The sequence below is a fragment of the Amphiprion ocellaris genome, chromosome 19 (assembly GCF_022539595.1).
Source record: "Amphiprion ocellaris isolate individual 3 ecotype Okinawa chromosome 19, ASM2253959v1, whole genome shotgun sequence".
Taxonomy (NCBI): domain Eukaryota; kingdom Metazoa; phylum Chordata; class Actinopteri; family Pomacentridae; genus Amphiprion; species Amphiprion ocellaris.
This window is the reverse complement of record NC_072784.1, coordinates 28,224,375-28,237,509: the sequence shown is the minus strand read 5'-3', so window position 1 is coordinate 28,237,509 and position 13,135 is coordinate 28,224,375. Positions and strand designations below refer to the sequence as shown.

Sequence of the window (13,135 nt, the reverse complement as noted above, 5' to 3'; positions counted from 1 at the left end):
AGTAAGAACGTCTGGATAACACTTCCGGTCTGAGCTGTAAAAATAAAGCTGAACTGAGTTCACAGAGAAATGACGATGGAAATCAGTTTTTAAAATAGATTTTCCTGCTGTTCCTGATTGGTTTTGAAAATGTCCTCCTTGATTGTTTCAGTATTTTACTGTCCAACAGGGATGACAAGCATAGAAATGTTCGATGAGTTCATTCTACACTTTTCTTTTATTCAATAGATGTTTTGAGAGAAACAAAGCCAATATTATTAATTTGTAATCCCACATTAAAAACACGAAGGAGCACAAAATACATGACATGATGGAGGCACTGTTGCTTTTAATGTAATAATGTGGCGTTTTGTGTTGCCTGAAATTCTAGCTTCGACATAACGATTAATAGAATATTTTGTTTTTATTTTGAAAGGAACTCACAGGATGAGTTAGTACATGATTGTTACGGTGACTTGACGGACGTATAAAGTCTGTCGGTAGAAATATCTATAAAATGACATTAATGAAATAACTACTAGGAATTAAATATAACAGCGGTTGTTGACGATTTCTCTCAGTTTGTTTCTCATTGTCACATTTTATTAGTCTATTTCAAAAACTGTTTAAAGTGCTAGCATGCTAATGTCTGTCTTGATGTTAGCATGAACGTGTCTAGGAGGAACAGCAGCCTCACCTCCTGAAAACTTTTACCAAAACACATTTAATTTACAGTATTCAGCAAAGATAATCAATGCTAATGTTGACTGAATCATTTTAGCGAATTATGAGTTTTGAAACTTTATGTTAATGATCTATACTGACGATTAATGACGAGTGTTGAACCTGAATTTAATGTAGTGCTGCAGTTCTTCACTGTGGCCACCGGAGGGCAGCAAAGCTCGTTATTGTAAATACACTCGAGTTAAGTCAAGTTAGACATGCTAATGTCAGGATAACACTTCCGGTCTGACCTGTGAAAATAAAGCTGAGCTGAGTGAACGCAGAAATGATAAATTGTTTTTAAATGAATGTAAATATAGTTAATAATTGTCTGTACTTGACTGATATAAAAAATATAATCCTTTATGACTTCATTTTATTGTATGACAGTAACAATAGGCAAAGAGACACTAAGTTTACTCCACAGTTCATCATTTCAATAGTTTTCTTGGGTGTTATCACCTTTACATCCTCACACACCAAAGACATGGCTGCAGACTTTTAATTTATCTCATGACAGTGATTCTTAAATTCCTTTCTGCCCTTACCCTCCCCTCCTCTGCTCTCAGCCTTTGTCCCATAGACCTGGATGAACGGTGGGCCCAGCGCTTCTTGACCACCATAGACAAGCTTTCCTGACCCTCATCTGGGACTTGATGCTGTTGGACAGTTAGGAGGTGAGATCTGAACGAGGACGACTGACAAAGGAGGAGGAAGTCTGGACAGGAGGTTTGATGGGTCAAAGTGCCCTGATGTGATTCAGATGAACTGACAGTGCTGGACACTGGCAGAGAAACTGAGAATCACTTCACTTGAAATGTTTCCTTCTAACTGCAGTCGGTCTCTAAATGTTCCGAGACAGACCACACACACACAAGAGGAAGACGTCTTGAAGCTGAGGTTTCTCTCATATTTGGTCCTCACAGCAGAGATGTTCCTTTGAAATGCAGTAAATTGTATTTTCAAGAACTTCTGGATTTACCTTTTTTTTTCTAAACACGGGGATGAATCTTTTTAACACAGGGATGAATCTTATTTGCTTTAATATCTGGCACCACCAGCAGCTCCACAAATGTTTAGACTGAATTTAAAATAATTTCACATTACACTCCTCAAAACCTGAATGAAGACAGTAAATATGGACACTTTTCAGGTTCTTAGTGAACAGAAAATATTAAATAATAGAACAAAGATGAAAAATCAGGGAAGGTACATGAAAAAATGAAGTGGGACAGGGATGGTTTTATTTAGCATCCTGGTGTTTTCCATTTCTAACTGAAGCACAAACTCTCTCTGACGCTTCAACTCTCCGATGCACCGGACTCATTTATTGTTCGCTGTTCCAATAGGAAAAAGAAAACTTTGATGCAACCGATGTTTTCAGGTGGTCACTGAGCCTGACTATTTATTTTGGACGAACAGGTCTTAAGCTAAATGTTGTTTTGCATTTGCTGAAACTGAAATCCAGCTGGTGGTTCACAACTGCTTGAGACTTTTCTCATGCAAATTTCTATATTACTCTGCATTTGACGACAGAGTAACAAGAACTGGTTTGAAACTGCTGTAAAGAGGAAACAAAAATGCTTAAAGTGTCACTAATCTATTGTTAATAATACACTATTAGACAGATTGAAGGTAATTGTTCACAATATCTCAATAATTTAATGATATGTAAGAAGCTTTTGAGAAATAATCATGCACATTTTTTTATGTTGACCAAGAATCCAACCAGGTGACACGACAGGAGAATAAACTGGCTGAAATTTTACATCCAAAAACTCATCAAAAATTAAAATCCACCATAACTCAATTCAGAATTGTGCTCCAGAAGAAGAAAAAGGATCCAGAATCCTGCTTCTTGCTGTTTTTTATTCATTCATTAGCTTTACAAAAAGCTGCAGCAGCTACTTATATTCACAGAAATCACCAGGAGGCAGCAGGAGATCAGAAATATGAAGAGCTGGACAGTGCAACAACATTAAACAATGCAAATGATTTTGTCTTGTTTTACTCCCTGGTTGTAATATTACTCTGAGCAAAGCAACGGTAAATTACTTAGAAAATTTCCCCCCTACATGTATTTGTCTTTTTACAGCTTCCCACACCTTATAAAAGATATTACTTGAAATATTTATCACATTCTTCCCATTCGGTAGTAACTGATAAAAGGGTTTTTGATATCAAATAGGAAATAAAAGTCCGTGTCCAAACTGAAGTGCTGCAATAAAGAATATAAATCAACCTTTCTGACCGATCGGCTCAGACCTGAATTTTTGCACCCAGACTAAAAATCACAGAATCTACCCAAAAGGATCAATTACATATTTTACCTTCCAAAGAAACAAATCCTTCAGTGATGAAGTAGAACTCCAGATGTGAGCCAAACACACGTGTCTGAAACTCACCAGTCAAAGCGTTTATCGTCTGTAACTGGCACACTGCCGGCTTGGGTTTACCATTACCTGCACACCGTCTATTCTTACCTTTAAAAGCAAAGCAGTCCCTCCTCCACTGCCCTCGTCTGTGACAGTAATTACAAGTTTTGTCAGACTCATGAGCACCCTGTTCATATTTTTGCTGATTCTAAAGACGTCGTCCTTGACGACCAGAGGATGAACTCACAGAATAGTTATCCCTGTATCCCCTGCCACCATGGACACCACCAGACCAACTATCTTCACCATGAGTCAACCCATAATCGTGAGCAAGTGCAGCAGCTTCTGATAGGTGGCAACGTGCTCTGGAAGACAATTTTTAAATTGTTCCAAAATCATCAGGTCATGTAGAGCTTCAAATCTGTTAACCTCAGCTGCAGCACACCAGCGATCAAACTGAGCTGATATATCACGAGCAAACTCCAAATGTGACTTGTTGCCTTTCATCCACCTCCTAAACCGCCGACGATAAGCTTCAGGGACAAACTCATACGCTTTAAGAACATCATCTCATATGATAAACCATCACTTTTTGTCAACGAGGAATAAGCCTTTGCAACATTACCGTGCAAAGTGGAGTCAGACCACCCACGTCTCAGCTAGATGCTCAAACAGGAGAAAAAAAAAAAAGACAAAACTTCAGGATGTTTCTCATTAAATTTAGGAAACAACCTCAACTCTTTCAAGACATCCACCCTTTCTGGGGAACAGCTTGGACCAGAGATATCATCAGTCAGCAGAACATCAGCTGCAGCCTTTCCATCTAATCAGAGACCGTTTCTGTCTTTCAAGATCAAGCTTTGCATTTTCACCTTCCTGTCTCATCTTCTTAATTGACAGTGCTTTTTCTAACTCAATACCTCGCCTCATTTTCTCCACTACAAATTCCCTCTGTTTCCAATTCCATCCGTAACAAAAGCAACTCCTTCTGTTGTTCAAAGGTTCATCTGACACCAGGAGTCATTGATGATGGTGAAGAAACTCTCAGAGACAGGAACAACTTTTTCTGTGTTCAACACTTTCATTTTCATTAAATTTCCCTTTACAGTTTCTTTATTTCTTTTATCACCAACATTACAGCAATCAGCATTTTTTTTTATTATTATTAACTGATCCTTTGTACACTCATTTATAAAATGCCTCCACAAAAGCTTTTATAAAGTCCTCCATGCTTCAGATTAGCGTCACCACACGAGGCAGCAAGATAAAGTAAAGTGCTGAGGCCTAACAGTGTGCACCAAGGCCTAAACTATGGAGGACTAAAAGTGCCAAAATTAAATAAATAAATACATCATTAAATAATTAATTAAATATGTCATTAATTAATTAAAATTGGAATTAAATATTTCATTAATTAATTAAAATTGGAATTAAATATGTCATTAATTAATTAAAATTGGAATTAAATACTTAAATGTGTTATTAAATAAATATATCATTAAATAATTAAATATGTCATTAATTAGTTAAAATTGGAATTAAATATGTCATTAATTAATTAAAATTGGAATTAAATACATAAATGTGTTATTAAATATGTCATTAATTTATTAAAATAACAATTATTTTAAGTAAAAAACATATTTCATTATTTCACGATTTAATTAATTATTTCATGGTCCTTGTGTTGCAGTGGATCATGAATTAATTTTATCTGTCAACCTCGCCCGTCAAAGTCCGTGGGCGGGACTAACGTGAATCTAGTCTAATCCACTGCTTTTGTCTGCCTTGAAACCGGAAGTAGAAGTCTTTCTAAACATGGAGGCTGTGTAGAGGGAGAGTCGCTGTGAACTTTCTAGAGAGTTGGTGAGAGATATTTTAGACCTTGCAGAGTATGTGGAAGCAGGACCTGCTTACCGCGAGCATGTAGCGTGTAAAGCAGAGGAATTTATTGACGTTGTTGAAGTTATTTCCGCACTTTCCGACCAAGATGTTGACCGTAGAGTGACTGCAAATTTAGAGGAAGTACTCCGCCGGTTTTCTGGTACCAGGGTGCAACAGGAGCACACACAGGGACCAGGGCGTTTGGCATACCGAGGGAAGTTCTGGAACATCACGTTCTTTGTGGATTACCAGCCTGTCAAATTGCAGCGATGCTCGGAGTGTCGAGCGCTTTTCCTTTAGGACCTACTCGGCGCGGCACGGCTCCGCTCGTCTTTGTTTAGCCGCGATTCCACAAGCATCTACTCGGCACGGTACGGCTCGTCTCATCTTTGTTTGCGAGCGTTTCCATACGGACTAATTTTCAGCACCTTCTCGGCTGAGGTTCCCAGCGAGCTGAGATGAGCCGATAATGTGGCGTTTACATAGTGCAGGCCACTGATTGGACAGGGAGTGACGACACAGAGCAACTTCAGCACGAAAACAAAATCCTGCATTAAAAAATGACTGTAAACAGCGACGGTGTGCATTGCTCTTCACGAAACTCTCTGTTCTTCATAATTTTAATGTGACAGCCAGACCTGTACCGTGGGTGAATGAAGAGGTCGAGACTTTGTCTTTGGTGGCGGACCAAAGAATACAGAGAGAGCTGGACGGAGAAAGTTTATCAGGAGGTCTCTGAGCGGATGGCCGCTCACATATACAGTAGACTGTATATAAAGAGGACAGAAGCAGTGTAGGGAGAAGCTGAAAAAGCTCAAAAATGACTATCGGTCCACCCAGGACCACAACGGCCGGCGTGGGTCAACCAGGAGGTGTTGGAAGAGGTTTAATGGAAGCTATTTACTGGCACCGCACCGGCGAGCAACAGGAGGGAGACTCAGCCGCTGCATTGTTGGAGACGTTCGAGGACGGTGAGTGTTTTGTGACTTCAAGAAACTTATACATCATTTATTCCATTGGTGGCAACCTTCTTTTAAGCAAACAAGTATTTTTAGAAAGTAACGTCGTTGTCTCCTGTAGCAGACAATAAGATAACTAGTTAGCCATCGGCGCTAACTCCGTGCTCTGCTTGTATTTCGTGCTGCTGTTTCTAACGTTTAGCTCTCAGAAGCTAATACTTCAGTCAGCATGCCGTGTTTTTCTTGTACTTAGAGTGAGTGTTTATTTCTGTTCAAGAATCCCTTTCCACATGCGAAGCCTACTCCACCTCCGTCGCGGAGCCCCCGGCTGCCCTGTCTCCTCTCCAGCACCAGCTCGGACACCGACACCAGCACGTCACAGCAACGTCTTATCACCGGTAAGACACGGTAAACAGAGAGCATGGTTGATTTTCGTATTATTATTACTACAGGTGTAAATGCCTGCAAGCATGATCAGAACAACGAGACCAATGACCAAGAATTGAGGCAGGTGTAAATGCAAACTGTGCAGCAGCCAGCTCAGGAACGCCTGATGAAAGCTACATGTAGCTACAGTGACACATAAACAGAACACATGCAGCTGCATTTATTTTCTATTGATTTAACAAGTAAGTCACTCTAATTAATTTACGTTCTGGTGCGGTGTAGTATTGCAACCATTCTTCTTATAGTCACTAGGTAGCTGTGAAACTGAATGAAAATATACATAAAAATGAGAAAACACAGCTCTTCTTAGCAACTCCAAAATGTGCACAGGATGAAATGAAGTTCACACCACGTCGTTTTTGTTTGTGGTGGAGCAGTTACTGCTTGTGCTTTGGTTAAAGCGAAGAGTGCCAGAAGTTTATTAAAGTATCAAAGACATGATCATGATTGAAAATGGATGGACGGGTGGCTAAACACATCACATCATAGCTGTGGAGTCCTTCCAGCTCCTGGGGACTACAATCTCTCAGGACCTCCTGAAAAAGGCTCAGCAGAGGATGTATTTCCTACGACAGCTGAGGAGACATGGCCTGCCACATGAGCTGTTGATCCAGTTCTACACTGCAGTCATACAATCTGTCCTGTGCACCTCTGGATCAACCACACAGCAGGACAGAAACAGACTACAGCCCATAGTACGGACTGCAGAAAACATCATCAGAGACCCCACTCACCCTGGACATTTGGACTACAGTGCCCTGTACACAAAAATCGCCACTACTGTGTTTATAGCAATTACCATTTTGCTAATGTGTTCATACATTCCAGTCTAGCTGTACATTTCTGTTTATATTGTGTTCTATTTTACTACTATTTCTTTTTCCTCCCTGTTCCTCTTTCTATTGTTTATTTTTTATTATTCTCTTCCATATTCCTAGGATGACACCAACAGCCGAAACCAAATTCTGTGTATATTGTGTACTTACTTGGCCATTAAAGCTGACTCTGATCACTTTTCTGTCTTTGGTCTAGGCAAGAGGAAAGGGGGCCACAGAAAATTGGACCTTCCTAGCGTACTTGTGGAGATGCAGGCTGAGGAGGAGTGGAGTCATGCCCAGCATGATGAGAACATCTGGTTGCTCCTCAGCGAGGCAAGAGAGAATGAAGCTGGCCCAGAATACTGCCTTCAACCAGTCATTCCTGGGTGTGCTGGGGCAGCTGGGGTAGCTGGGTAGGCAGCCGGCGAGTGTGAGCGAGTCCACCTCCCATAGACTTGAGATTTACAAGTGCTGGTCATATAATTAGAATATCACGAAAAAGCTTGTCTTTTGGACAACTGTCAGGTCAGTAGTCTTCCCCATGATTGTGTAGCCTACAGAACTAGGCTGAGAGACCATTTAAAGGCCTTTGCAGGTGTTTTGAGTTAATTAGCTGATTAGAGGTGTCTTCAATATTGAACCTTTCTACAATATTCTAATTTTCAGAGATACCAAATTTGAGATTTTTGTTAGTATTCAGGTATAATCATCAAAGTTAAGAGAAATAAACATTTGAAATATATCAGTCTCTGTGTAATGAATGAGTATAATATACAAGTTTCACTTTTTGAATGGAATTACTGAAATAATGAACAACTTTTTTCATGATATTCTAATTATATGACCAGCACCTGTAGTTGTATATAGTTTTACTTTTAGCCCTCCACTGTAGGAGAGGCCCACCACAGTTTGTACTTTGCACATTGTAAATAGTTTTGATTTTGCTGCTGACTAATAAACTATTTTGTGACTTATGTGATTGCATCATAACTTTTCATTTTGTCTGTTAAGACACTGGTAGGAAAAGAGTCAACAGTCTGAACCAAACAATTCTATATTCCCTAATAATGTATTTGTGTTTAATGGGATTTAACATGTTTTAACACAAACTCCTTTATGGTTCATAATTCTGGTGACTGAATTACACCAAAGCAATACTGATTTATCAAACTGGAATTTTCTTAAAACAGCTGTTTTAATGTTTTGGCGTTTAATTTTTTATTTAATCTTGCTAACCTTCACAAACAAACAATAGCATAGACACATCTACAAAAGTTTATTGTCAGAATTGCATTAAAGAAAACAATAGCGGTCCGGGGACAGAAAAACAGAAGTATAACAAGAAGAACAACTTTTAACTTTTGCATGACACGTAGTGCATCAGTGCATCCTGTACATCTCTGTCCTCCTCCTCTACACCTTGTGCCACTGCAGGCTCATGTGCTGCTGCTTCAGGTAAATCCCATGAAGTCTCATCAGAGAGCATCTGAAACACATACACAGCATACATATTTTAATACCTAATAGCGACAAACTGCAGCCATTACAGGGTCGTTCACAGGACTGATACACGATAGCTAGCGAACTAGCATTAGCTTACCCTTATATGTCGTCTCGTTCATATCCTCTTGTCTTCAGCTTGATACTGCTGTATCGCCTCCCAAACTCTCCTGTGTGTCTCCTGAGTGTTTCGACTCGCCGCTCTCAGCTTTCTCCGACTCTTCTGTTACTCTGAATCTGACAGAAAGCCACAGACCGAGCAGCAGGTGTACTATCGCCTCCATGTACATTGTTGCATTGCGTTTGTGTCGCACAAAAATGACGGTAAGGGACTTTCGGGCCACCGTGCTATGACGACTCAACCCACGATGAGGTGGTACTCAATGTAATGGAAAAACAACTAAACCGAGACGAGCCGTGGCGCGCCGAGTAGATGCTAAAGGAAATGCTAAAGGAAAATTTGTCTTGCACCGCATGTATCAACATTTGGGAAAGAGGACCGAGTCTTTAGCGGTTGCTAATAAAGTTTTGTTTTATTGAGTATCCAAACCAACGTAGAGGTGAATAGCGCCACCCAGTGTATCGGAATGTGTTCACAAGCTCTGCGTCAATCCATTATCTGGAATCGATTTGCCTTGACTTGATGTGCAGGGTAACCAATCAGGTGTTAGGATCCGCCCACCGACTTTGACGGGCGAGGTTGACAGATAAAATTAATTCATGATCCACTGCAACGCAAGGACCATGAAATAATTAATTAAATAGTGAAATAATGAAATATGTTTTTTACTTAAAATAATTGTTATTTTAATAAATTAATGACATATTTAATAACACATTTATGTATTTAATTCCAATTTTAATTAATTAATGACATATTTAATGCCAATTTTAATTAATTAATGACATATTTAATGCCAATTTTAATTAATTAATGACATATTTAATTATTTAATGATATATTTATTTAATAACACATTTAAGTATTTCATTCCAATTTTAATTAATTAATGAAATATTTAATTCCAATTTTAATTAATTAATGAAATATTTAATTCCAATTTTAATTAATTAATGACATATTTAATTAATTATTTAATGATGTATTTATTTATTTAATTTTGGCACTTTTAGTCCTCCATACTAAACAGCCACTACAAAGGAAAGTTCCCTTCTATCAAACTGCTAATTAACTCACCCTAGTCTTCATGAGGCCTGGCGATGGGTATTTAAGCACCAACAGCCTGCTGGCTTGAGAAAGGCGACCAGAAAACTGACAACCCTCCCATAACCACCGATGTGCTCCTGAGCAGCTTTAGGGAAGGGAAAAGGGATGCTCCAACCACCGTAGCTCAACACTACAAGTCACCCCCTCAGAAAAACCCAAAGGAGAAACGCTGCTAAACCTAGCAAAGGAACCTCTTCTACAATTATACACACCTGACTCAACACTTACCTCTTTATGCCTGTGATCCAAAACTATCAAAGGACACTCAAACAGTCTCCTCAGCCGCCAACAAGAAAACCTGCACTGAAACACAAACACCTCAAAGCACAATTCCAAGAGCACAATCAAATAACTTTCTAAGGTTTCCCAAAAGCTGAGACAAAAGAGATACTCACATGTATCATTATGCTGAATTTACCTGTCCACAGTCCACAAACTGCAACAGTCCATGCTGCTGTGCTCACAAAGTGCTCAATTCAAATTAGGTTTCTTACAAAACTTACCCCCAGAGAAAGAAGCATACCAAACAGCAGGCCATACCTCACAACGGACGAGAGTCCAGTTTGTTACAACTGGCCCTTAGGCTGCAACAAAAGATTATTTATTAAGAAAAACATGATAATGAGGTGCGGTTGTAGCATCAGTAGTGTGTGAGGGTGCATGTTGTCAGTGTAAAAAAGAACAAAACACAACAAAGGACAGCATGGGTGGCTCATTGTGAGGTGGAATGGAGAGAGCAGAGCAGAGAGAAGGAGCTCTGGCTCAGCAGGTTGGCTTATATAGCCAGGTACACTCGCCAGGTGTACCAGGTCAGGAGATTACAGGCTCCGCCCAGCCAGAGACCTGCAACAGAAGAGCAACAGGGAAGACAAAGGCTCTGGGGCCGTAACATGGTAAACATACTTACTGCATAAAAATACATTTTCCTTTACCTTAATATAAAAATAAAACCAGAAAAAGACAGGTGATAATCCTTTTACAGCCCGTCAGACTTCTTTTCATGCAAAGTGAACTCCCTCAAACTGATATAAAAACTTGAGCATCATGCAGTCAGTGCCATCAGATCAGCTTCAGGACCAACATGTTCTCTGAAGTTCTGCTGCTGGATCCTGTGAGTCTCACTGACTGTAAGATCACAACACACTGACTGTTCACTGTGATCACACTGATCCAATGTTCAACATGTTTCCTTTAAGTTACGCCCCTGAAAAAGGGGAGAAATAATCACAGCAGTGATTCAGTGTCAAGTTTCCTCAACACGCACTTCACTGTGATGAAATTATACACACAAATTCAAACATTCTTAGAGACACATTCTCAATACTCACATTTTACATTTGTATCAATAAAGTATTTAAACTCAAGCAACACAAAAACAACTGTACTAAAATATCATTCGTAAATGTCCACATATATGTTCACCAGACACAAAAACACGTGGCGGCTAAGTGCTGCACTTGCTAGCTACCAAGGCTATGTTCGCACATGCGCTCAATTTCACTCAACAAAACTGGAATTTCATTTATTCGGAATACAACAAAAACACGTTCCTGATACTCTAAACATATTAGCAATGCACCATGAAAACACTACTTTAGTCCTGAACCTTACCAACCTGAAAAAGGGGAGAAATGATCACAGCAGTGATTCAGTATGTAGTTTCCTGAACGCTAACTTTACTGTAATGAGGAAAATTCTGATTCCTGGGAAAGTTCGAGGAGACAAAAGCAATCGATCTCAGACTAAGCCATTGAGGTGCGTGTGTAGAGCCTAGATGTCGTGATCATGGCATAACTTAAACAATAAAGCACACAATGTGAAATTCAACAATGCTCTTGATTAAAACTGCTTAAGTTTAACTATCTCACCGACAAATGCAAAACAAACCCAACAAGCATCATTAGTCAAGCAGCTACCACTGAAATACCTGTTTGTAGCTCTTGTGCTGATTTTCATTTTAGACAGCAGGGGGCGTAATGTTGTTGTTGTATTGATACTGTAGTGTTGAGGTGTGTTTTGGGGTCAAAGTGCAAAATACAGGAAGTTGTTCTAATAGAGATGGTAAGAGAATGTAATTAATTCCATGCTATGAAAGGCTTGATTTATGAAATATAGTGACAGAGTGGTCTGTTATTTGCTTTAAAAACCCACTTTCTGTTTGTTTACAGTAACCCTGTGTTTGCATGTGCATGTCTGGAAAAGGGAAGATGTACAGAAACAGTCTCTGTGCTGTCAAGTCAGTGCACCTCTGTATTCTACCTCCACCATAGTGAATCCAGTGCACATCTGTCAGCATCTTTAAGTGACTGTATAGGTAGTATTTAACATGGAGGTGGTGCTACAGCTGCTGCACATGGAGCTTTGTCTCACTCTTACGGACAATCAGAGTAATGCAGGAGTGTTGAGTATATTCAGGAAGAATCCATACACTATATCGTCTTCAAATAAATCATAATCAATGAGGCAAGTTATGACAACCTTTGTTTTGTTTACCATATTTTTATTTTTATGCATGTTTTTACAGCAAGAATCAGTGAAGTGAGACAAAATTCAGTCATTACATGGAATTCCAATTATATTTCTTATATTTATTGTTTTTTTTTATTTATTTTTATTACATTTCCTCTTACATGCACACTAAATATGGAACTTAAACCCCAAAAATAAATGGTTATTATAAACCTATTACATAAAACATTATAATGCAAGTCATTATACTTTCAAAAATCCTTAAAAGTCGATATTTGGTTTGTAAAATGGGCTCTTTCCTGTGGTCATCATCATTTCATCTAAAAGGGGGGAAGAAAAAGAGAATGAGTCAGCATCAGTTGACAGTTTTGTGTAGTGTAAAAATATAGAAAAATATGATTCAATAATTCCAAATGATTATATTATTTTCTTATTCTTTATTTATTCCTAATATTAAGCCGTAGATATATAATAAAACCAAACAAGTGACATGATACACATACACATGATGGTGGTAGTATGATGGTCTGGGACTGCTTTGCTGCTTCAGGACCTGGACGACTTGCTGTGACTGGTGAAACTTGAATCAACCCAACTCAAACCCACAAAGTCTGCCAGAAACTTGGATGTCATGATCAATGACCAACTAACCTTCAAGGCTCACGTGGCCTCTGTTGTTCGGTCTTGTTGATTCGCCCGGCACAACATCAGGAAGATCAGACCCTTCCTGGCTGAACATGAAGCTCAACTCCT

The 13,135-nt window shown here is 39.1% G+C and overlaps 1 long non-coding RNA gene across 1 annotated transcript; it reads right to left on the bottom strand.

The window, feature by feature from the left end:
• Positions 1 to 8,442: 8,442 nt before the first annotated feature.
• LOC129347673 (uncharacterized) lies at positions 8,443 to 9,839 on the bottom strand. Its single transcript, XR_008599869.1, has 2 exons — positions 8,786 to 9,839; positions 8,443 to 8,671 (listed from the first exon to the last, which is right to left on the bottom strand). It is a non-coding gene; the product is annotated as an uncharacterized LOC129347673 (long non-coding RNA).
• Between the last annotated feature and the right edge of the window lie 3,296 nt (positions 9,840 to 13,135).